This window comes from Saimiri boliviensis, chromosome 6, assembly GCF_048565385.1.
Source record: "Saimiri boliviensis isolate mSaiBol1 chromosome 6, mSaiBol1.pri, whole genome shotgun sequence".
Lineage (NCBI taxonomy): Eukaryota > Metazoa > Chordata > Mammalia > Primates > Cebidae > Saimiri > Saimiri boliviensis.
This window is the reverse complement of record NC_133454.1, coordinates 34,513,765-34,538,799: the sequence shown is the minus strand read 5'-3', so window position 1 is coordinate 34,538,799 and position 25,035 is coordinate 34,513,765. Positions and strand designations below refer to the sequence as shown.

At 34.3% G+C, this 25,035-nt stretch overlaps 1 long non-coding RNA gene across 1 annotated transcript in view; it reads right to left on the bottom strand.

Annotated features, from left to right (window-relative positions):
- The window catches only part of LOC141584740 (uncharacterized), a 179,514-nt gene extending 157,290 nt beyond the window's left edge, over positions 1-22,224 (bottom strand). Inside the window, exons 1-2 of the long non-coding RNA XR_012517943.1 lie at positions 22,152-22,224; positions 19,219-19,258 (exon numbers count right to left, since the gene is read on the bottom strand). This is a non-coding gene — a long non-coding RNA (uncharacterized LOC141584740). The remainder of the gene's footprint in view (positions 1-19,218; positions 19,259-22,151) is intronic.
- Between the last annotated feature and the right edge of the window lie 2,811 nt (positions 22,225-25,035).

Here is a 25,035-nt window from a genome sequence, read left to right as displayed (position 1 = left end):
CCATTTTTTTGTATTTTTTTTTACCATACCAAGAATTTTATTATTCATATTTACTTTAAGTTAGGTGTGTCTATCCCATGATTAAAATCCTGATCCTACTATTCATGGTTGATGAGATATTGAGGGTTGTTCTGTTTAGTCAAAGTTTAGTAAAGAAAATATAATAACTATGTATAACTATAATATAAAATGTATTTTAAAAGACCCAAAGCAATTGTGACTTTTTGCACCTGCTGAAGGTAGACTATAGACAATTAAGAATCACAAACTTCTGGAGGAAATTTCTGTCTTGCTTCCAAGGCTAATTATTCTTAGCCTGATAATTATTTTTATGGTAATTTAAGAACTTCTTTAGACCCAAAATATTCACTATTCTTTAGATTACTTGGTGACTGTATGTGAGAATTTTACAATGAATGTTTTTTGTCTTCTGCCCTTTGAGTGTATATAAAAATTATTCTCAGGGACAGTCATTATGTTACTCAATGGAAGCTAGTTTTTAACTTGCATTTTAAACAGATACTAGTAATTTGACTGTCTTTTCCTGAAACAGGGTTTTAGAACATCTTCCTTTCATTCATTATGGTGTATGTGGAGTAGGGAAATACCTGGATTAAGTATGTGCTATAGAAGAAACTACACAACACTCAAGTTAAAAATATAGGGCAGCAACCAGATGTAACCACTTTTATTGACAAGCAAAAGATACAGCCATCTTTTCAAGAACATCTTTAAGGAAAGAAAACTCATCATTAACTAAATATTCAATAAACAATACATGTCTAATGAACATAGTTTGAGAGAGCCTAGGAACAAAGCCTAACAAATACTGTCATTTAAAATTAAGGACCCTGAAAACATATGGGATCCTGGAAGATTGTGAATGGAAATGCAAAAGACTCCGGATTGAAAAAGCAATCCTGAGCAGAAAGAACAAAGCTAGAAACATCTCACGATTTGACTTCAACACATACTACAGTGCTATAGTAACAAAAACAGCATGGTACTAGCATTAAAAGAGATACACAAGCTGATGGAACAGAATTGAGAACCCCAAAATAAATCTACACATTTGCATCCAACTGATTTTTGACAAAACTATCAAGAACACACATTGGAAAAAGGAAAGTATTTTCAATAAATGGTCCTGGAAAAACAATATTCACGTGGGAAAGAATGAAACTAGACCTCTATCTCTCAGCATTATATAAAGAGCAACTCTAAGTGGATTAAGATGTAAATGTAGGACTCAAAACAATAAACTGCTAGAAGAAAATATGGTGGAAATGTTTCATAAAATTGGACTGGACAAAGTTTTTTGGGTAAGACTTCAAAAGGACAGGCAACAAAAGCAAATTAGACAAATCAGATTATATCAAATTAAAAATCTTCAACGTAGCAAAGGAAATATCCTTTGTTTTCAGTGATGAGACACCATACAGAACAGGAGAAAGTATTTGCAAACTATGCGTCTGACAAGGTGTTATTATCCAAAATACAGACTGAGCGTGGTGGTTCATGCCTGCAATCCCAGCACTTAGGGATGCCGAGGCAGGCACATCACCTGAGATTAGGAGTTCCAGATCAGCCTGGACAACATGACAAAACCCTGTCTCTACTAAACATACAAAAAAAATTGCTGGGCATGGTAGTGTGTGCCTGTAATCCCAGCTCCTTGGGAGGCTGAGGCAACAGAATGGCTTGAACCTAGGAGGAAGAGGTTGCAGTGAGCCATGATGGCAGCACTGCACTCCAGCCTGGGCAACAGAGTAGGACTTGGTCTCAAAAAATATAAATAAATACATAAATACATAAATAACCAAAATACATAAAAACTCAAGCTCAATAGTAAAAACAAGCAAATAATTCAACTAACAGACAAAAGATGTGAATAGGCATTTTTCTCAAAAGAAGACCTAGAAATAGTCACCACAGATATATGAAAAAAAATCCACCATCTCTAATCATCAGGGAAATGCAGATTAAAAGCACAAAGTTATATCACCTTACCCGTGTTAGAATGGCTATTATCAAAAGGACAAAAAATAACCAGTACTGGTGAGGATGTGGAGAAAGGGGAACTCATATGCACTGGTGGTGGGAATATAAACTGTTACAGCCATTACAGAAAACAGGATCTAAGTTCCTCAGAAAATTAAAAACAGAACTATCATATGATCCAAGAATACCATTACTGGGCATACATTCAATGGAAATAAAATCAGTCATATTGAAATATCTGCATGCCTACATTTGTTGCAGCACTTATCAAAGCCAAAATTGGAATCTGCCTAACTGCTCATCTACAAATGAATGGATAACAAATGTGATATTATATGATATATATGCATTGAAACATCTCATTGCCCCTGTACATAAATATGTTATCATGTTGCAACAAATGGCAATATCTCCTGTTTTATGTGTGTATATATACATATATATACATACATTTACATACATATATACACAAACACACAATGGCATACTATTCAGCCATAAAACAGAATGAAATTGTCAATTAAGGCAACATGAATGAATCTGGGAGACATTATATTAAGTGAAATAATCCAGTCACAGAAATACAAACACCTCATCATTTCACTCATAGGTGTAAACTAAAAAATTTGATTTACTAGAAGAGAGTGCAAGAGTGGGTTACCAGGCACTGGGAGGGTAGTGAAGAGGGAGGAATCAGGAAAGGTTAGTCAATAGGAACAAAGTTATAGTTAGACAGGAAAAATAAGTTCTGATGTTCTATTGCACAGTAGTGTGGCTACAGTTAATAACAACATATCATATATTTTAAGGCCGAAAAAATATTGATTATTATCACAAAGAAATGATAAATGTTAAAAGTGATGGATGTATTAGTTACTCTGACTTGATTATTATGCAATGTATACATGCATTGAAACATCACACTATCCCCTGTACATAAATGTCACATGGCGCATAGATAGGTACAATCATTTTGTTACAATTATATATATATGTAATTTAATTAATAAAAAATAAAAAGCAGTTTAATTGAAACAAAGACACTTGCAGTCTGGAAAAAGAGAATCCCAATTAAACAAAAATATTAATTATCATTTTTTTTAACCACAGCAATTGATAACGGAGTTAACTGTATTATCTTTTTGGTTTCTTGGTTTATCTCATTTAATGTTACCATGTATAATAAAATACAGATGGTTCTCATTTGAGTATGCATATTTAGTTATTTAAAACAGTGGTTCTCAATATTATCAGACTCACTTTTAATAACTAATATTTTATAATGGTTGTATATTTAGGGTACAGGCTAAGCTCCCATAATAAAACAGTCCCAAATAAAGTACCTTTAAAAAGATGTCAGTGTATTTCTCTTAGGTAAAGGTGTTTGTTTTTAGCTTTATTGATGAATAAAAATTGTACATATTCAAAGTGTAAAATGTGATGATTCGATATATGCATGCATTAGGTAATGATTACCACAGTCAAATGAACACATCCACATTGCTTATACTTACCATTGTGTGTGTGTGTGTATGTGTGTGTGTGTGTGTGTGTGTGTGTGTCTGTGTCTGTGAGGAAGACACTTATACTAGCTTATCACATTTCAAGTTAGCAATATGATGTTATTAACTATAGTCACCAGGCTATATATTAGATCACCACAATTTATTCTTTTTTTTTTTTTTTTCCCAGACAGAGTCTCACTCTGTCACCCAGGCTGGCAGTGCAGTGGTGCCAATCACCATTCACTGCAACTTCCACTTCCTGGGTTCAAGCAGTTCTGCCTGCCTCAGCCTCCCAGGTAGCTGGAACTACAGGTGCCCACCACCATGCCCAGCTAATTTTTGTATTTTTTAGTAGATACGGTGTTTTGCCCTGTTGGCCAGGATGATCTTGAATTCCTAACCTCAGGTGATACCCCACTTCGGCCTCCCAAAGTGATGAGATTACAGGCTTGAGCCTCTGCGCTCGGCCTTTATTCATCTTACAGCTGAAAATGTGTACCCTTTAATTATAATCTAACCATATCCATCCTAACCACAAGCTCTCCATTTGCTCCTCCTGCTCAGCACCTGGTACTCTCTGATTCTATAGTTCAACATTTTTAGATTCCACTCAAAAGTGAAATCATACAGTATTTGTCATTGTGTCTGGCTTATTTCACTTAACATAATGATTTTTAGGCTTACCTATCATGGTGTTTTAGGCTTATGTTATCATGTTGTAATACATGCCAATGTCTCCTTTTGTTTTTAAGGCTGCATTATATCCCATTGTGCGTGAGATTACACAATTACATTTTATCATCTAGCCTTTAACCTCTTCCTTCCCTCCCTCCCTCTTTCCTTCCTTTCTTCTTTCCTTCTTTCTCCTTTCCTTCCTTCTCCCTTCTTCTCCCTTCCTTCTCCCTTCCCTTCCTTCTCTCTTCCCTTCCCTTCCTTCTCCCTTTTCTTACCTTCCTTCTCCCTCCCTCTTCCCTTCCTTCCCCCTCTCCTCCCCTCCCTTCCCTCTCCCGTTCCCTTCCTTTCCACCCTCCTTCCCTCCCTTCCTTCTCTCTTTCCTTTCCTCTCCCACTCCCTTCTCCCTCCCCTCCCCTTCCCTTCCCTTCCCTTCCCTTCCTTCTTTTCTTCTTAACATATAGGGTCTCACTACGTTGCTTAGGCTGGTCTCGAACTCCTGGGGTCAAGAAATCTCCCCCATCACAGCCTCCTGAGTAGTTGGGATTACAAGCATGTGTCACCTGAGCTAGCTTATATATACCAACTTTTAAAAATCCATTCATCTGTTGATGGACACAGGTTTTATTCTTATCTTGGCTTTTTGTTAATAATGATGCAATGAACGTGTGGTAGAGATATCTCTTTGAGATACTGATTTTGTTTCATCTGGTTGTATACTCAGAAGTGGGATTATTGGATCATATTGTAGTTCTGTTTTTAAATTTTTGAGGAATCTCTGCCTGGAAGTTGGTCAGAGTTTTTGCTTTAACTTTGATATGTAAAACGTTATATGAGATTTGGTAACCTCTGTGAGTTTGTAGCCTGAACAATATTCTTAATCAAGTAAAAACAGCTCCTAATACGAATTGATTATATGTAATATCACTGTTATTTTTTGTTCGTCTATTTTTTTCCTAGATTAATTTTTTTCTCAGGTTTTCTGTGTTCTAAGGCCTCTCCAACTTCTCCCTTCAAGAAAAGTTTGTTAATTGTTCACTAAATTTTATATATGTAGCAGAAGTCAGATGAGGCTTGTTTCTTTCCTGTTGAGAAGGGAGTAGTACTTTTTTGATTTTCTGTATATTTATGGAAAGCTTAGTAGAAAGTTGAAAGGAGGCATACCAGATCTTGCTTAAGGTTTTGCTGCCTTTTTGACCAGGAAGATGTTATGAAGAATTACAATGCTCACATTCTTAATTGAAATACTATAAGAAAATGATGTCATGTAAGTGAGCAAACACAAAATATGTCCTCACTTTTCCTCTTTATTAGAGATAATTCATTGGGTACAACTGATGTTTGTACATTGCAATAGCTATTCCTACTTTAGTTTTCCTCCAATTTTTTTTCCTCTCCAGTAATAATCACTGCATTTTCTCTATCTTTGCATCATTCTCTGTTGTAAATTTGTTCATGTTTGGGGGCTGGGAAAAGGGAGTTGGTAACTATTTTCTCAGTTAATTAGGATAGTCAAGGATATGTATTTTCTTATTTAAAAATACTGGCTAGTACTTTAGCCTTTTAGGAAAAAAACATTAATGAATGGCAGTCATTTATTAATGATTTTTGGCAGACTGGTTTCAGCCATATGGTAGACTGAGAACTAATGTTATGATATTTTAACTGCCAAGAACAAAAATTAAGCAAAACTAATAATTAAATTGTAAAATTTCAGCAACAAAAAATGAATGTTGTAGAGCAAATGCAGTATTTACAACTTACACAGCTCACCAGAAAAAAAGTCAAGTTTTGCATAGAAGTCTAGAATGATTAGGAAATTGAGAAGATGGGATTTGAGGTACTGCTTTCAACAGGAAGATCTTTTGAAAGTCAATTTTAATAAGCAATTTGACATTCAGATTCCTTCTTCCAAAGCTTCTAGTGAGTGACTACTCTTTCTCTATCCCAAGGAAAACAGAACATTGTGTTCTTGTGAGGTTGATACAGAGGTCTCTGTACTTTCAGATACCAAATACAGCTGAAAGCAGGAGGAGTGATGCTGTTCTGAAAACAGGCTCAAGCAAAGGATTGTATATTAACTATTCAAAGACTTCTAATTCTCTCAAAGATTCTTCCTCTATCAACAATGAGAACACTGGTACCAGGATTATGGCCTCCAGGTGAAATTATACACACACACACACATACACACACACACACACACACACACACACACACACATTCTATATATATATTCTATATAATTTGTATATAATATGTTTTGTATATATGTTATATATTTCTTATATTATACATATGTAAAACTTATTTCTAGGTTCATAGTGACGAAAATAACAGATCCCAAGTTGAAATGTTAAGTTTCTACCAGTTCAATTCTTCTAGTGCTGTATGAATTGACAAGTTCCACACATTCCATACAGCTGCCAATAGGAAAATTAAAGAACAAAACAAAACAAAAAAACCTTTAAAAAATGAACTCGATGTAACAATGATGGAGACAATGGAAGAAATAAAATAGCCAAAGAAGAAAATATATTAAGGCATAAGATAATTTTAACAAGTAAGAAAGTCAGTTGTGGTGGTGCATGTCTATAGTACCAGCTAGTTGAAAGGCTGAGATAGAGGATGGCTTGAGTGCAGGAGTTAGAGGTTGCAGTGCACTTGATCATATTTGTGATTAGCCACCATACTCCAGCCTGGCAATATAGCGAGTCCCTGCCTCAAAACTAAACATGAATATTTATTAAATAAATCTATTAAACAAATTTGAATAAATTTCAAAAATGATCAACAATTACCCATCAGAATAACATGTGACACAAAGAAATCGACAAAGAGCAAACTGAAGAAAGAGCAATCAAAGCCTATCAACAAACAAAAATCAACAAACTTTCCAAGAAGAGCATATGCTGAATGCAATGGCTTTCAACTAGAATCATAAACCAATTTTATGTCAATCAAAGGTAAGTACAAAATATAAAATTAGAACCACAAGTTCTAAGAAAAAAAAATGAACAAAGAAGAAACGACCTCCCATTTTGTTTTACTCAGGGAGCTAATTAAAGATGTAACTTGTAAACCCATCAGGTAAAAGAGGATTCAGGAGATTACAAGCGACCTAGAAAACATGGGGTCCAAAAAAGGGAAAAGATATTTGTAGAAGTAATTTCAGGAAAATAGCATGCAGCAAGCACAAAGCAAAATTAGTGAAACTGGAGCAGAAAAAAAGAGATCTAGAGGGTGGTATGTCTTAAAAAATATCAATAAAAAAGGGAAAAAGAGAAACAAATGTTGATTTCACTGCTTGAAAATGCTGAAAACAAAGTTGTGCTACACATAAAACTAACCAATAATGTAATAATTACTTAGAAAAAAGAAAATATACAAGCTATAAACAATATTTTCTAATCTTAATGACCTTCATGATATGAACACTTTATATTCATTCAGAAAATATGTGATGAATTCATATTTCAGGTATAAAGCAGAAAAAGTTTGTGTGGGATGACAAGTTGTTTATTATAGTCTTCCTGATTAGAAAATGATATATACTATATAAACCTGGAAAATAAATAATAACATAGATATATCATTTAGAAATACATATTAATGTTTTTTTAAGGTAAAAAGCAAAAACAAATAAGAATTAAAGATATGGAGGACTGTAGCTTCACTTGATTTTTTAAAATGTTAAATATTTTAGCGCTATTTGTTTTCTTAAATATGTACATGTATTAATTGTAAAGACAATTTTAAAGACAAAAAGCTCTTTAAGTAGATTTAATTTGTGGCACTACAGGTAAGAATCAGAAATTATTACAGAATTCAATAATTAGTTAATGATAAAGGAAGATATGTGTAAATGAAAACTTGTACAAATATATTAGCACAAACATAAATGTACACAAAGGTACATTTCTTTAAAAACATAAAATTTTAAAGCCAAGTAAGGAAACATAAACTGGTAACCTACAGGATAAAAGCTACTACCAAGCATATTTTTTTTGTTCAAAGAAAAAAAATTTGAGTTATTTGAGATATTCACTTCACTCATTCAGTTAATTACTCTCCAACTCACTGGTATTTTGTCCCTAAAAACATTTGAATTTACAGTGCTATGACTTATAAAGGCATATTTTAAAAATAATCATGGTTTACTTTCACATTTACTAAATGATTTTCTGTATAATATTTTAAAAGTTATTGAAATAGCTTAAAATCAATATGCATCACAGTAAATTATTTAACTTAAAACTACAGAGAACTCTTAGTACTGGGGGAACCTGGGATTAACTTAATTAACATTGTGAAGTTTAAATAAGAAGAGATTTTAGGATGCTATTGTTACTTTCTTCTAGCTTTAAAAAATTAGTAAAGGAAGAATTCAAATTCTGAAAGCTGAAAATTTTTGCAATATTAATAGAATTAATTTTGCTATTAATATAATATTGTTGATTAGCATAGGCAATTTTAGTAAGAGAAAATTTTTAAATAACTAAAAATGTGTATCATCAATAATTTATTTCACTATATTTATCTCTGCCAAGTATTTTATTAGTAAAAACACCACAACCATTTTATATAGTTGTATTTATATAGTTGTATACATAATAAATACATGCCTATTTCCTCAATTTTAAACATTATGTTATAAGTCTCCATGATAGGCAAAGGCTAATTAATTTAACCATGGTCTGTTGATAATTTTTTATGTGAAAAAATGCTTATTTGTAGATTTATTACAGCCCCAGATAAAAGCCCCTCATACAAATATTTTGATCTAATGCTCTGGTCATTGCTTTAAGATGTTTTTCTAACTTTTAGAGGAGCTTTCTAAAGGCATTGCTTGATAATTTAATTCAAGTAAATGTGTATTACTATATATCAGGAACAAATAATTTGACGGCAACTATGAACAGTGTCTTTTATTCTGCTATAAACATAAGTTTGCGATATACTTGCTTATTCATTAATACAAACACATCAATCCAGATTTATCGTGTTTCTACTCTATATATGGCACCTTGGGGATTCTGGGGATTTACATTAAATATGATGCCATCCGTTTTTCTCATGATTTCACTGTGAACTAGAAAGTCAGATTTTAAAAATTATAATTGTGCCATATAGAATATGTTACAACTAAATATTGAATATGAACCAAGTGCTCTGTAATTATACAACATAGAAGAAAGAGTAAAAATTATGCCTTATTTTGTTAAAAATGATTCACAGGGAAAGAGTTATTTTGATTATTATGTGCCAGGTAAGTATCATCAGGTTATAATATAATGCATTTTTCATGTAATATGGTGGTAGGCCAGGAACTGATCATCCTCTCAGAAGATTTCCTATTGCTTCTAAACCCTTATATTATGATTTGTTAGATTCTTGGGTTCTGTGAACATTTCAGTATCCAGGACATTGGTTATTTTTCCAGTGATATGAAGAAAAAATGATTCGTAAAAAATGTGACACATTAACAACATGATCTGTTGGTTGGTAAGAGAGAAAGTATCCTGTGAAAAGATATTGGTGCTCTCCTGATTTCTATCCCTCATGACTATGAACACTGATTCAGGAGCACCAGTTTGAGAGGAATAGAGGTCTCTGAGGAAGGCTGTATGCTCTATGATCTATTTTTAACTTTGCTCTAAAGTGTTGAAATAATGCCCAAGATAAACATATACCAGCTCGCTTTAATGAAAAGAGATTTATTTTACTTCTGCTGAATTAATAACTTTCAAGTCTACTAGGAATCCCAAAATTGACAAAATAATCCAGGCTATATGAATTAGCTACATGGTTTAAGGAATAAAAATTAGAATCTGGAAAAGCAGAAGTAAGGATAAGCCATACAATACACACCCTCCCCTTTTACTAGGATGGATGGTATAGCAGAATGTATTTTCCAAGATGATCTCAACAAGATCTCCCAGCCAAATGCTGTATGTAAAACATGGTGTTGAAGTGGAATCTATGTTTCCTACTCTTGAATTTGAGTGGGTCTGTGATTGAGTAAGAAATGATGCTGCCTGATTTCTGAGGTTAAGTGATAAAGGTGATACAATCTTCTATGATCCTTTTGAGATGCTTGCTCTTGGAACCTTATCACAGTGCTATGAAGAAGGAGAGAGAACATAAAGTGAAGTCACATATAGGTTAGAAGCTAGAGGACAGCCAGAATCAACCCCAAAATATATTAGAACACGGCCATCAGTCTTTTGATGCCCAAGATAGTAGCCACTAGGCACATATGACTATTTAAACTTTATTGAAAATAAATGTAATGTGGTGCTAGTCACATGTTCAATAGCCACATGCAGCTAGGCTACTGAATTGGGCCATGTGGATGTAGAATATTTCTGTCATCACAGAAAGTTTTACTGGGAAGCACTACTTTGGATGGTTCTAGCTGCAGCCATGGAGTCCCCTCAAGTCTTCAATACGCCCAGCTGAGTCCCCAGATATCATGGGATGAGACAAGTTTCCTCTAATGTACCCTTTCCAACTCCTAACCTATACAATCTATAATAATTGGCTGTTTTAGAGGCATTAATTTTGGGGTGGTTTTATGCTGTATTAGGTAACTCAGACTTTGGAAATTGGAACTGGGGTGTTTCTGTAACAACAACCTAAAACATGAGACACTGAGTTTGACATCAAGTTATACATGGAAAATGAAAGGGCATTTGGGAGCCTTTTATTAAAAAGTTAAAGGTCTCCCGGAGGCCTAAAGAAACTTGAGAAGGTTGTGATTGAGTAGTCAAAGAAAGTAGGGGAATATTGTTGCAAACTGGAGTAAAAGGGACACTTTTAAGGTAGTGGCAGAAAGTTTGATAATAGTGTCACCTCCAGTAATGTGGAAAGTAGGAGCAACAATTAATGAATCTGATGATCTAGTGGAGATTTCCAGTTAGAATATTAAAGTGCCACACTGCTTCTTCTAGTTGCCTATGTTAAAATTCTATAGGAGAGATGTAAGCCAAAAACAGAATGGTTAAGTATAAAAGAGCCAAAGCTTGCTGGGTTTGAAAATAAAACTCATTGTTATTCCCAGCCTCTACAGCCAGCAGGAAATTCTCAAAATAAGAAAAGATCTCAGAGCAGAGATCAAGCCCATGCACTTTTAGGAAAACATGATCTAAAGATGAAGCTAAGGGCATGACTGTGAAACTCTTTGTTAAGGCTTCAGAAAGATCGAAGGCTGTGCCTCATAGACCTTACACATAAAAGGTCTTCTAAAAAGCTTAGGAGCATGCCCCATAGATATTCACCTTAAACAATAGGGCTTCTTAGAATCTTAAGGGTTCTGAGCTACAGCTTCACAGAGAGTGTGGTGTTGAAGAAGTCCTCTCTTGCAGAGATCTATGGTTGTTATCTTTTTTCCTAATGCAGTGAAGATTCATAATGGACCCACAAGCTTTCTTTTTTAAAGAAAACTGTACTGATAGAAGCATGATCAGCTTGGATTAAAAGAGACAGAGACAGTACAAAGTGAAAAGAGACCTTTGGATGCCAAATTTCTTATGAGTAGACTGAAAAGGCAACCTCTTCATATCAAAGAATGGGATGATTCAAAGGGTAGAACCAAGACTGTAAACAGCAGAAGAAAGAATCATTCACAGGTCCTAAGTCAAGAAATTGGAAATACGTCTGTGTATTACTCACTTCAGAATGGGTCAGAGAATGCTCCATGCCTCGGGTTTCTCTCTTTTTGAATGTCAGTGTATAATGAGTATGTAGGGAGCAGATAACTTGTCTCTTTGATCCTGAGGTCACAGTGTCAACAGAAAGTGTTTTTGAGCAGTTATACCAGAGAATACATATGAAGGAGTCTTATTTGTACCTGGACCTGAAAAAATGACAAAGTTCTGAAACTCAAGCCTGAGACAAGTACTTTAACAGAATGCAACTTCTGGGGAATATGGTAGTCTCCCCTTATCCATGAGGGATACAACACAAGCCCCTAGTGGATACCTGAAACTACATATCAAACCAAACACTGCACATATTATGTTTATTTCTAGATATGTATACCTATGATGAAATGTAATTTATAAATTAGGCACAGTATGAGATTGATAACCAGTGATAAAAAAGAACAATTATAATAATAAATTATAATCAAAGTCATGTGAATGTGGCTTCCCCACCTCTACTCTGAAAATATCTTATAATACTATACTCACCTATATTCTAACCACAGTGGACCATGGATAAATGATAGCTCAGAAAGTGAAACCATGGCTGAATAAGGAGGACTACTGTATTGTCATGTCATTGGATGAGTGTGTTTAGCATGTAAGAGGAATATTAATAATATGTTACTAGAGTAAGTACCAGTTATGATACATGGACTCAATATTTTCTGTCATTCCACTCCCCTGGAAGCTGGGCTCTACAATTATTGGGCTGTGAGAAACAGAGTGATACACTGACATTTTCTGGGCCTAGGCTTTAAGAAACTCATAGCTTCCATTTACTCTATCTTCAGGTGTTTGTCCTTTGAACCTAGCCATCATGCTTTTAGGAGAGGTTGCGTATAAATGTTCTGGATGATGGCTCCAGGTGAGGTCCCAGCTGACAATCTTGACCCCTAGAACCTCAGCAAGGCTTCCAGTCTTCAAACTACCTCTTATGACACTATTTTGAGCAGGAGCTGTGATGCATTCACTAAGCTCTGCCTGAACTGAAGATTTCTTAGCAAATTAATGATTGTTTATTGTTTATAAGTTTGGGACAGTTGTTGTACAGCAAGAAATAACTGAAATCTACAACATATAGCCCTAAGAAGCTCATTGATGCCAGCATTATGTGTTAAATGCTTGAAATCCTTTTAGTAGGATAAAGTAGTATGTGAGGTGAGTCAAATGAGATTTCCATTGAATAAAAAATGGAAGTAAAAGGTAACAGTAGAAAATATCCTAAGGTTTGTGCGTATCTATGAGAGAAATTAGAGGAGGAAAGCCACCTATTGAAGAGAAGATGCATTTTTTTTTCCAACGAAAGAAAAGGCAGAACTGATCTGGCAGAGGATTTAAGTATTCCAGAAATACTTTGTTCCATTTAGTTGTAAAGGAAAATACCCTTCCAGTTATTCCATTCCAGTATTCCAGAAATATTCTGTTCCATTTAGTTGTAAAAGAAAATAATCCTTCCTGCTAATTTCTTTTAAAGGAAAAGAAATCAGAAAGAAGAAAGACAATTTAAAAGAAATTAGAAGGAAGAAAGACAATTGCTCCAACAAAGATTAAAAAATTGTCTACTACATTGACAGAGAGATAAGATTAGGTTGATTGCCAGAGCTGAAAACTATATCCAGGCCTTCTCCTACAGGGAGTATCTGTAGGAACTTCCATGGCCAGGCAGCTAGTTAGACTGATAATAATTTAATAGTCTACTTGCAAAAGTAGTGAGCCAACTCCAGTAGTTGCTCCACTGGAATTCAACAAAACTCCTTGATAAACTGATAATCACAATGTGACGAAACAGAACAGAGGATATCAGCTTGCTGAATACAGAACTCTTAAGGCAGTAATGGTGTCCAAGAATCTTATTTTTTTTTTCAAATCCAATTGACATTTCCCCCATTTTCCTTATGCTTTAAGGCATCAATGCATTATACATAAAGCATTTAGGATGATTTCCCAACACGTCTCATGATCAAATATATCTTGAGATGGGTTGAGGTTGGCTAAAGACACTCATGAGATAACTCAGTTAACACCAGCATGCCACCCTCTATATCAGTTGTTTTATCTTTAACGAATACAATAATTATCTAGGAGTCACAGACCAAATGTCTTGTACTTTTGTGCCCCATGTAAGGCTTCTCTCAAAATTTTCAGAAACAATAAAGGAATTGAGTGTTGATTTAATTAACACCAGAAAAAGAGGAAGGCTGAGGCAAGAGATTGCTTGAACCCAGGGGGCAGAGGCTGCAGTGAGCCAAGATTGAGCCACTACACTCCAGCCTGGGTGACAGAGTGAGACTCTGTCTCAAAAACAAAAACAATCGGCTCTGAAAGTTCAGTCTGGAGTAGGCAGAGAGTTTAATCTCACACTTTCATGACAGCAACAAGGTAAAGAAAAGTGTTAATCAAAATAAAAACAAAAATATTTTATCTTTTATACAAAATAAGAAAATTATGAGAATGTAATGAAGTGTCATTCTTTCACTTATACTTTAATTCATACAGGTCTCACAAAAATATTTGTACTTCAATTATTTATGTCGGATTCCCCCTCCATTATAACTACGTGGATCCTAGTCTTTTTTCAGACACAACATATTTAAATTGTCACTCTTTAGTTACTTTAATTCCTTGCCCCTTCTTTTGCCAGCTGACCACCTGTTCTTGGGAGGGACCTACTTTCTGAAAGAAAATGGGACCCAAGATCCAGAGCAAACGACTAGTCTCAGAAAGGAGAAAGCCAAGGTCGTCCTTTTAGCTATAAGAAAGGAAAGAAGAACAGAGTGAAAATAATATCCATGCTGTCAATTCCAGGGAGGAAAGACATAATAAAAATAAATGAGTAAATATATAGAAGACCAGATGATTACTATGAAGGAAAGCAAAGCAGGATAAGAGGAATTGGAGAGTAATGGGGCTGGGTATGTACGGAGGTCACAGTTACCGTATGTAAGTAGCCAGGAAAAGTCTCTCTGAGAAGGTGACATACGAGATTACAAAATCTCTGAAGAGATACAAAATCTCTGAAGAGATTTACAAATCTCTGAAGAGATTTACAAATGTAGCTATGTGAAAAGTACATTTTAAGCAGAGGGTCTAAGGCAGGAGCATGCTCATGTTTTATCAAATCAGTATGACTCAACATCTGGCACTTAGTGATAGCTGCATAATGAATACGTTTTGAAGAGGTGAGTGATTAGAATCCTTCTAAGATTAACAAAATACCTACTCATAGAAATATCTAATATTTCCAGTTTAAAAATGTATCTAAATTATTTCCATAGTTTATGTATCCTATAATTTTTCAGAAAACTTTTACTCATTTTACTTTACTTCCTTTTTAAGTTTTATCTTTTGAGTTTTATCTACATCCTTAACTCTAAGAAAATGTCCAAATGGGGCCAAAGCAGATTGCTGTAGTCAAGTATTATATATTTACTACCTAAATGTTTAAAGGTAGGTTTATAGTGGTTAATTACATTGACGTGTCCCTTTGAAAGTTATCTCTGCCCAGGAAACGTAGGTCTATAGTTAATCGAGTCATTTTAAGGAAGCCCTCTTGGTGCATTTGATACAAAGTCAGAGGAGATGTGTGAATTTAGTTAAATCAATCCAGAGTGACGGCAAATGTCACATAATGTCACTTCTGCCACAACAAATTCTGTGTCATTTGGATGGATGTGCCCTAATGACGGGAACAAAGAAACTGTTGCTATCCTAGGAAAGTAGAGTTGCTGTATATGCATATCTACTTCTCTATCCTTACTGAGTCTTTACTGCTAACCATGATTCATTTTTCTGTTTCTTTTTGAGACTCAGTCTCACTCTGTCACCCAGGCTGGAGTGCAGTGGGACAATCTCGGCTTACTACAACTTCTGCCTCCCGGGTTCAAGTGATTCTCCTGCCTCAGCCTCCCGAGTAGCTGACTATAGAAGCACAGCATCAGGCCCAGTAAATTTTTGTATTTTTTAGTAGAGACAGGGTTTCACCATGTTGATCAGGATAATCTTGATCTCTTGATCTGTGATCCACCTCCCTTGGCCTTCCAAAGGGCTGGGATTACAGACATGAGCCGCAGATCCTGGCCCATGATTAGTTTTAAATGTAGCCCTATTTAATATATCACACAAAAACCTGAATAATATGACCCCTAGCCCTAAGTTACTTTTTTTTATCTTTTGCTTTACTCAGTCACACTCATTCTTCATCTTCATCATGCCGATTATAGTTCCCAGATTTACGAGGTCATTGCATGTCTCTAAGCTTTTGGGTTTTCTTGCACATATTCTACTGTAAAGAGACCTTCTCCATTACAATTAATTTGTTAAGACTGCACTGAAGGTTAATTCCAAAGCTCTATTGCCCAATGTAAAGTTGACTATTCTTTTGTACCTTTATAGCACCAAATATGGACTCCTAGTATTGTATTGTAGTATGCTGGACTAGGACCCTATCAGAAGTAGGCCTTCATCTTATTTATCTTCAAACCCTAGCACTTAACAGAGTGTCTGATGGATGGTAGATATTTATGAATGTTTTTGGTGAATATTTTGATCAATGAAATCATACACTTCACAATAGCTATCAATACTGAGTAGCTATAAATAAATTCTAATTTTCACAAAACTCAGCAAGGTATATAATACAACCTCTGCTTTATAATGAGAAAAATAAGTCTTCTTGATTCATTGATTTAATCCATATCACAGAGTTAGTAATCTCTTTTTCATTAAAATTGGTCCTTTAGAAACACACCAACAAACAACCCTAATATTTCAATAACTGTGCCTGTGATAACTACTCTCTCACATTTCCTTCAACTCTTTATTTCACTCTTCAGTTTCTTTTCTTTCTATGCTAACACACCTTTGTTTAATCTCCTCTACTTGATTATTTCAATGTCTCAGGCTTCAGCAATGTGTTACTAATGCCTCAGTCTTGGCATCACTTTCTGGTTCAGTATTCCACCATCTGTCTCCCATTTCAGATTGTCTGCTCTCTTTCACAGGGCAGAGTCTTGCAGGCAGTCTGGACATCATGTTACAACAGCATATTGGTAATGCCCTTTTTATCTGGTAATGTTCAAGAAAACCATACTTACTTTTCTATGGCAATCCATCTTTCATGACTTTTATCAGTTATTTTTTTTCATTTCCTGCACTTCAGTTAAAACCCTACTCCTTAGCAAAGAAAACTTGTCATATGTTTTTATGTTTTTTATGTCTGTTATTACCTAGTACATTTGTATTAAAGAAAAGGTGATTTATTTGATGGCATCTTCTTCCAGACACTGTCTGTTATCCTATATTTTTATTTCTGTTTTGATTATTTTGTGAAGTATTACTCTATCTCAAGTTTAATTTTTCTTGATTCCAAAGTTATTTTAGAATATTACATTGCCATTGCTTTTTGTCACACTGAGTCAAAGTAAGGAATCTTCAATATGTGGATCTTTACTTAAAAGAGTCTCATAGCAAAGTTTCTGAAATGTATTCCCCATGATATAAAACTCTATTTCTAAAGCAATATCTGAGTGCCTATGTTTTATGTCACAAATTTTGTAGAGTATTCATAACAACTCAAGTGCAATAACTCTAACAAGAACTATCTTGTTTTTAAGCAAAACAACATATATTTAAAAACATACCAATATATAAAACTGCAGATATGTTTCAGTTGCATATAAGTCACCTACAGTGCATCTGTGGGTTATCCAGATGCAAATTAAATTATGCGATTTAAAACTATTGAAGTCTAAGAAGTAAGTCAATTGCAGACTCAAGTGTCAATTGTTCTTAATAAATTCAAATAACAGGGAAACGGCCCAGTTAGCATCCTTATTAAAATAGTCATCCAGTAAATTGTCAGGCATGGCAGAGCAGTCAGGTGAAAGGGCAACTGTCTTAGCATTTAGAAGTCTCAGAAAAGATGTTCTGTGACATACACACACTTTGAAAAGTGTTGCTTGCTTTTCTATTTAGCTGTATTATACATGGTTGGCTTTTTGTTGTTCTTATGGTTGTTAAAGGCAGACCTTTTCTAGTCTCCGACTAGTTTGTCATAGACAGAATTTATCTGGCAAGGACATCTACTCTGAATGTTGTGAAAAACCTAGATAAGGACTCTGAAGCCCTAATTATATTCTGAGCTAGTTCTCTAGCCTCTGAAGTCTAGCTAAAAGGTATTGTAAACTATTAAATGGTGGGTGAGAGTGTAGGGGGGGACATGTGGTGTATGTATCCTGTGTGTTTCCCTTTGTCCTTATTTTCTACAAGTGTCTTGATTACAAGAATTTAGAGGTTTTCACTTTAATCAACAGTTTACAGATATCCTTGATAAATTATTTTTTTCAGAAAAATATATATAAATTTATAAATATATATGGTTATGTAGAAAAATGCATTATGAAGAAAATCAGAACTTTTTGACACGGTATATAAAAGTTAAATTAATGATTCACTCAATACTTTCCAATTAGTTATTTTAAATTATGTAGGCAGAATTTATGAGTATAAAAAGAATTTTCAGATTTTTGAATAAAATATTTCTTGAAAAAATATAGGGAGTAAACATATTAATCTATCACTGTAAACATAATTTTAGGTGCTAAAGAGAAATATAAAAGCTTAACTCTGCCAGTTTGTAAAGGAAGAAACAGTTTCCTGTTCATCAGTTTATTTCTTATCACTGTTCTCTGGAAAGTGATACATCAATGGAATCATTTTACAGAAGCTAACTACCCCAAAACAACTGCATGCTGAGGTTTTATATCTTTGCAAATAAAAATTAATTTATGAATCAACTCATTTTATTGAAAGTCTGTTTTTTTGCCAGCTATTTTCCACAGACATACACAAGATTGACATGGTCACTGCCCTCATGGAAACCCAGATAATTAAATCAGATGTAAAGAGTACTACTCTGGAGCTTTTCATAATGCCCCCAAACGGGTACTGAACTTATTCTATAGTGTTACAGTAAGATTCTCAGGAAAACAGTTTTGTTATTTTTTTATTATGTTTAGTTATTATTGTTGTATTAGGTTTGGTTATTAGTTTGTCCCAACCCTATCCCAGTATGTAATAAATAAAAGCGATAGCAGCAAAAGAATAAAAATTATAGAGGAAGTGAAAGAGAATATGAATGTTCCAGATAGAGACCAGTGCAGAAAAACCTGTACAAAAATGGAAATTTAAAACATTATAAGTAGTTATACATGACAGCAACTTATCATGAGAAGCAAAGTATGAGGCAGTGATTACCTCACAGTTATACATGACAGCAACTTATCATAAGAAGCAAAGTATGAGGTGGTGAACACCTCATAGTAGGTACTCACTAAAGATGTGCTGCTGTCCTTCAAGTCCTGGTGATGTGGGCTGAGAAGTTAAAGACATGAGTTTTGAGACAAAAACAAGTCAGGCCATCAAAGATAATCCAAACCATATGTCTTAGTCAAAATAGATACATAAACTGTACTAAAGTAATATATAAAACCCGAAATCTTAATAGACTAACACAATAAAAATGTATCTCTCACATACGCCTTACTCTCATATACCTGAGAGTGCTCTTCCTTCTCATACCTATGCCATCTGCAATACAGGGCTTGAAGATAGACACAGAAGAGAAAGGAAGCTGGATTATTATAAGATGTTTAACAGCCAAGCCTAGAAGTGGCCTGCCTTAGTTTCATGGCTTCTGTACACCTTCTAGTCAATACCGTATTACTTCACTTGCTCCAGATATTACTGCAAGAGAGGATTGGGAATTTATTTTTTATGCCGCAAAAGATGTGTTATGAACGAACATCAAGCATCATCTCTACCAAACCTTGTTAAGTATAAATGTTGCTATTAAGAAAGTTGACAAATTATGTGCATTTTTAATGAGGCTAGCATGGTGAGGATTGGAAAATGCAATCTAAACACTAGAGAAATTCTTTTTGGTGTGATCCTCCAAAAAATAGTCTAATTGCCCCATTTAGAAGTCTCTTGCTATAAAAATTTAGTAAAAGCATTTACAAGTAATTTCTAGAATAATTAAGTGATGTCAAAATGTGTAATATGAGGACTAATGGAAAGCTTGAAATCATCAAATTAACGGAAGAATTAACCTGAAAATATTTCTGGGACTAATAATTTCTTAGAGCAGTTTTCAAGAAAGAAATGGGCATTACTGCAATACACATAAATGATATATTTTACAAATCAGCCTCAGTATTTCATAGTAAAACTGTTTATTCTTAGTTTTACCTTTATACATTTCTTTTTCAAAAGATACTGTAAAGTTTTCTACAGGAAGCAAATTAATTTTTAAATCAAACTTATATAGTTTAATGTAACCAATACCAAACAATATTTTTATGCTAATGATTTTTCTTAATTGGACATATATTGACACTGAATAAGGATGAATAAGAAGACATATTTTCACATTTGAGAGTGAAATTTATATATAACCATATCAAGATCTGGCGAGAATGTAAGTTAGAACTCTTCTATTCTTCTAGGAGATTAATGATTGTATATAGTTTGGGGATATGATATGACTATGTATTATCATGTAATTATATCATAACAATCCTACCCTCCAAACATCTATCCTATAGAATTAAAAGCAACAGTATGTAAGGCAATAGGTATTGGGTCTGTAGTGGCAATGAAAGAATAATAACAATTGACTTTAATAACCATCTCAGTATATGTTATTACACATATACTGTGGAATAGGATACATCTAATAAAGAGAATTATCCTTTTCTCTTTTGCTCAGAAGCATGTTCATAATGATACAGGATGTTTTGCTCCTTAGCTCAGCTAAAATCTGGGTTCTTCTCATGACTAGGGAAAATTAGTCATGAAGACACACTGAAAGGTGAAGAGAGCAGAATTTATTAAAAGAAAGCTCTCAGCCAAAAAAGAGTAGGTCCTGCCAACAGGATCCCACTTCATAGACTGAATACTAGGCCACACACAAGCTGAAGAGGCCAGGCTTCTCCCCTACTGCATAAGGCACAAATTCCTGGTGGTTCCACCCCATTCTTCCAGAGAGCAGGAGGGTCCTTGGTTTGAGCCACTCCACATTGATTTATTTCCCTTACTGTGCATGTGTTAAAGAACAGAATTTTTCACTGTGGGCATGTTTAAGCAAGCCTCCTGTGCACAATTGCCTGGGTGCCATTTGGTTGTCTCTTGTTTCTATCAACAGCTTATAGTTAAATATAAAAAGGGAGTTGCTGGGAACCTAAATAGTAGAATAGACTTTTATTAGTAACTCAATACAGGTATATTTGTATATACACATGATTAAAATTGTGTATTTATGACAAAAGTTGTAGAGAGTGACATTATGCTTGATTCTCAATACCTATTAATTTAAAACGCTGGGATTGGGAATGAAAAGGTAAAATGTAGCAAACCAAACAGGGTGACAACATCGCAGCAAATAGTATTTTGTCCAGTGAAAATGGAATACAAAATCTATTATATTGTCTGAAATATATTAATATGGTTAAGAATAAAATCTGGAATATTACATGTACAAATTAACATTTACTTCTTTAGCTGACCGGGAGGTGGGAAGTGTATGGTCTTGAAATTTTATTGCTTTAATGTTTTCAATAATCAAGTACCATTATTTTATTTTAAAATAAATACATTAAATATTCATGAAAACAGTTTTACATTATGATGCATGTTTGAAACTTTGTGCTTTTTATATACTCTCAGCATGGGAATCCTGTTTTTTAAATACATCTACTATTGTGCTGAAATATACCAGTCTCATGGATTACACCCCACTGTTATTTAATACTAGCTCAGTTGCTATGGTAATACTGAGGGGGTAAAAATTTGACTTTTCACAAAACTTTCAAAATTTTGACCCCCTTAACCTTCCATCAAAATCTGTCAAAACTGTTACCTCCTTCAGGTCCCTTTTTATATTCTGTCAGTAAACCTGTCAAAACCCAGTTTTTCTTATTCATATGAATTTGCTGAAAACATTTCCCCAAGCATCTACCTCTGAGTTCTGTTAGATCAAACACCACAGATATGTGAACTCTGAGTAAAATACAGAAATTTTAAGCAATATGGTAATTATTATTATTTTTTTTTTAGTAAGAACCTATCACACAAAAACATACACAGAGCAAAATCTAAGGCTGTTAGGCTATCAAAATCTCTTCTTTTTAAAGGCACTTTTCCCACCTAAATACTTTCTCACCAGTGGCATAGTCCCTAAAACATAAGACTCGAAGTGGGTACTGACCTTGTGTGCTCCCGGTCAAAGGGAGCTTCCTTTTTTGTAAATCGCAGAACTAAAAAAAATGCAAGAATGTCTGTCCCCAGCAATTCACATTACAGAAAGATCATCTGTGCCTACAGGTGCCTGTGAGTTTTCAGCACACTTCAGATAGTGCATTTTCAAAGGCCAGCTGCCTTCTATCACGGCTTTGAAGAAAGGCTCTCAAAAACTGCCTGAGAGTAGTTTCCAGAAAATCTGTTAGTTACCAGCCCAAATAAACAATCTGATTTCTCCATTTTTAAGTTGCTAGTTTTCAAAAAGGAACTAGTTATTTAATCTATCAAAACAACTATTGAGTAAAATTAGATAAAATAATATGTACTTAGATGCTTCTAAAAGTTGTGATATTCTGTTTCCAGGGTATATGTTTTCAACTCAACAAACGAATTTTGAGCTCATACAGTGGGAAGGAAATAGACCAGTGCTTAAAAAGGAAAGGAAATAATACATTATTGATGAGTGCCCCTGGTTCATCGCATTAAAGTTTACCTGTAGTGACTTTTCCTACACATTTAAGAAACTTCCACCAGGATCATTCCAAGGAATAAATCTAAGTGAATAATGCAGTTCCACCTTGTGCCCTGATGTACATCAATGCACATACACACACAAACATACACAAACACAAATCATATACATTGAGTCTTACAGGCAATTTTTTCAAAAGAAACTAAGCAGAAAAAAATAAGAAAAAGAGGCTTAAAAATACAATTTTAAATACTAAGGATTAACAATTTGTTAAATGAGCATATAATTGCATTTGTTACTGCTGATTGTCAGCCCCAGTATATGATAAATTGATTAAGAGAGGAATGATTGAGTTTTTTCAGAGTTCAGCTATCCAAAGCAATTCACTTCTCAGGGGCAGAAGAGTTTGACACAAAATGAAAACCAGCAGCTGCATTTCAAGCCAAGGTTAAAGGGACAAAACATTAAAATAGAGAAGATGATGAAATAGAGAAGACAGCTATCCCAAGCCTGTGCTTGGTTTTTCCAGGTAGACATTCCATATTAACTTTCTTAACATGAGAAAACTGAGACTGAAAAGTATCTACTCTAGGTCTTACTTATCTCCATGTGACAAATTTATATGTGACAAATTCGACCAAGTGCAAGTAATTAAAGCAAGTTAAACAGCAGTCATTTTAATGCACTGCACATAATTTGGACAGATATTATTGTAGCCCTATGAGAATAATTCCATCTACAATATACTTTAATGCATTAATCCATTTATAAAAATGAGCAGGAAGTTAGTGAGTTTTCATCATGCTTAACATCTGGTTTAAAACTGTATGAAACCTGGATTTAAAATAAAAGCACGAAAGTTGGCTAACATTTTAAAAGGAAAATCTGCTCATCTATCTCTGCATTTAGCTGCCTTAGAACTACAAATTTCTAGATGTTTGATACTTCTTGTATCAAATGTCTTGATACTTCTTGTATATGCCTATCCTTTACTGAACTTTGCTACTACAGAGTACATCATATCTGACAATATTGTTCTTCAATATTACATTAAGCTATCATCTTGGAGAGATCTATTACTTTTGACTAGTTTCTATCTATCTGCATATTACACACCACCCTCTACCACAGTGTATTGACAAGCATGTCATGTTGAGGATAATCATAATTTAGAAAACATTAATTATTACTTCTATTTCTAATCTAAAATGTTCCAGAGCCATGGTTTCACTGATAATTAAAAAAAGGTAAGTATTAAAATATAATTGCATTATATTCTATAGGGGAATGTAACATTTATTTAAAAGATAAATAAAATGTATTATAGGAAATCCTGGTTAGTCTCAAGACAACTCATGAGTACCCTGTGAAATAATGTAGTGTACTAATCTTATCACATATTCAGTGAAGAATTTTCTTCTTCTTCTTTTTATACCCTTAAGCTCTCTTCTCCCACTGCTGAGAAAATGAAGTGTTGCTGTCTTCTGCCCTCTTGCATCCCATAGTTTGGTTTCAAGATACTGGGATATGATGTGAAGATTAAGACGAAGGCCTGAAAATCACTGGAAGGAGAAGCCGATTAGTCTTCTTAAAAAGTTCTTCTGTCACTACTTCCTCCATAATCTTCTTCCATTAATTAATGAACTGAATGACTGGGTTGGTAGTAAACAAGTTGTTCAACAAATATTAATCAGTAATTCCACTGGGCCAGGAGGTAGGCTAGACTCTAGAATATAATGAATAATCAATGACTCTCCAGGCGAAAAGAAGTTCTGCCAATTGGGCAAATAATGCAACATCACATATATTATGGCAGGTAAATTAACATGGAAAGTGGTAGAGAGGCAAACTGTTGAGACAGTAGCAATTTATTCATAAGAGTTCACTTAGAGTATACACTACATGCCCTTCAAATGTAGATGAGAAGAAAGACATAAAATTGAATTTCTTCTCCTTCCCTGTCCAAATTTTAAAAAGAAACATATAATTATTTTCAAGTGTAACATGATAAATTATTTAAGGAAAAGTACCCTGTGACAAGAATTAGAGGTCAGCATTTGCTTTTTCTGAATTCCATTGAGGAAAATTATTTTAAATTTTCACATTAAGTATGTGGTAGAAGGAATAAACAGTGGGAGATACTTTGAGTAAGTAAAGTAAATGTGGCTTGAGCTAAGGGTGAGTTTAACTTACGCTGACAATAGAGAGAAGTTTAGGGAAGAGATGCTGGTCAGAAGTATTTTATGAGATCTCTTGCTGGGAAAATCTTCCTGGAGTGCTAAATCAGGCTCAGATAAAGAGTCCTGGAAGGGAAGCTCTGAAGCTGCCCAGAAAACAGAAGATAGTCATGAGAAACATTTAGGATTCAGACTGAGATCTG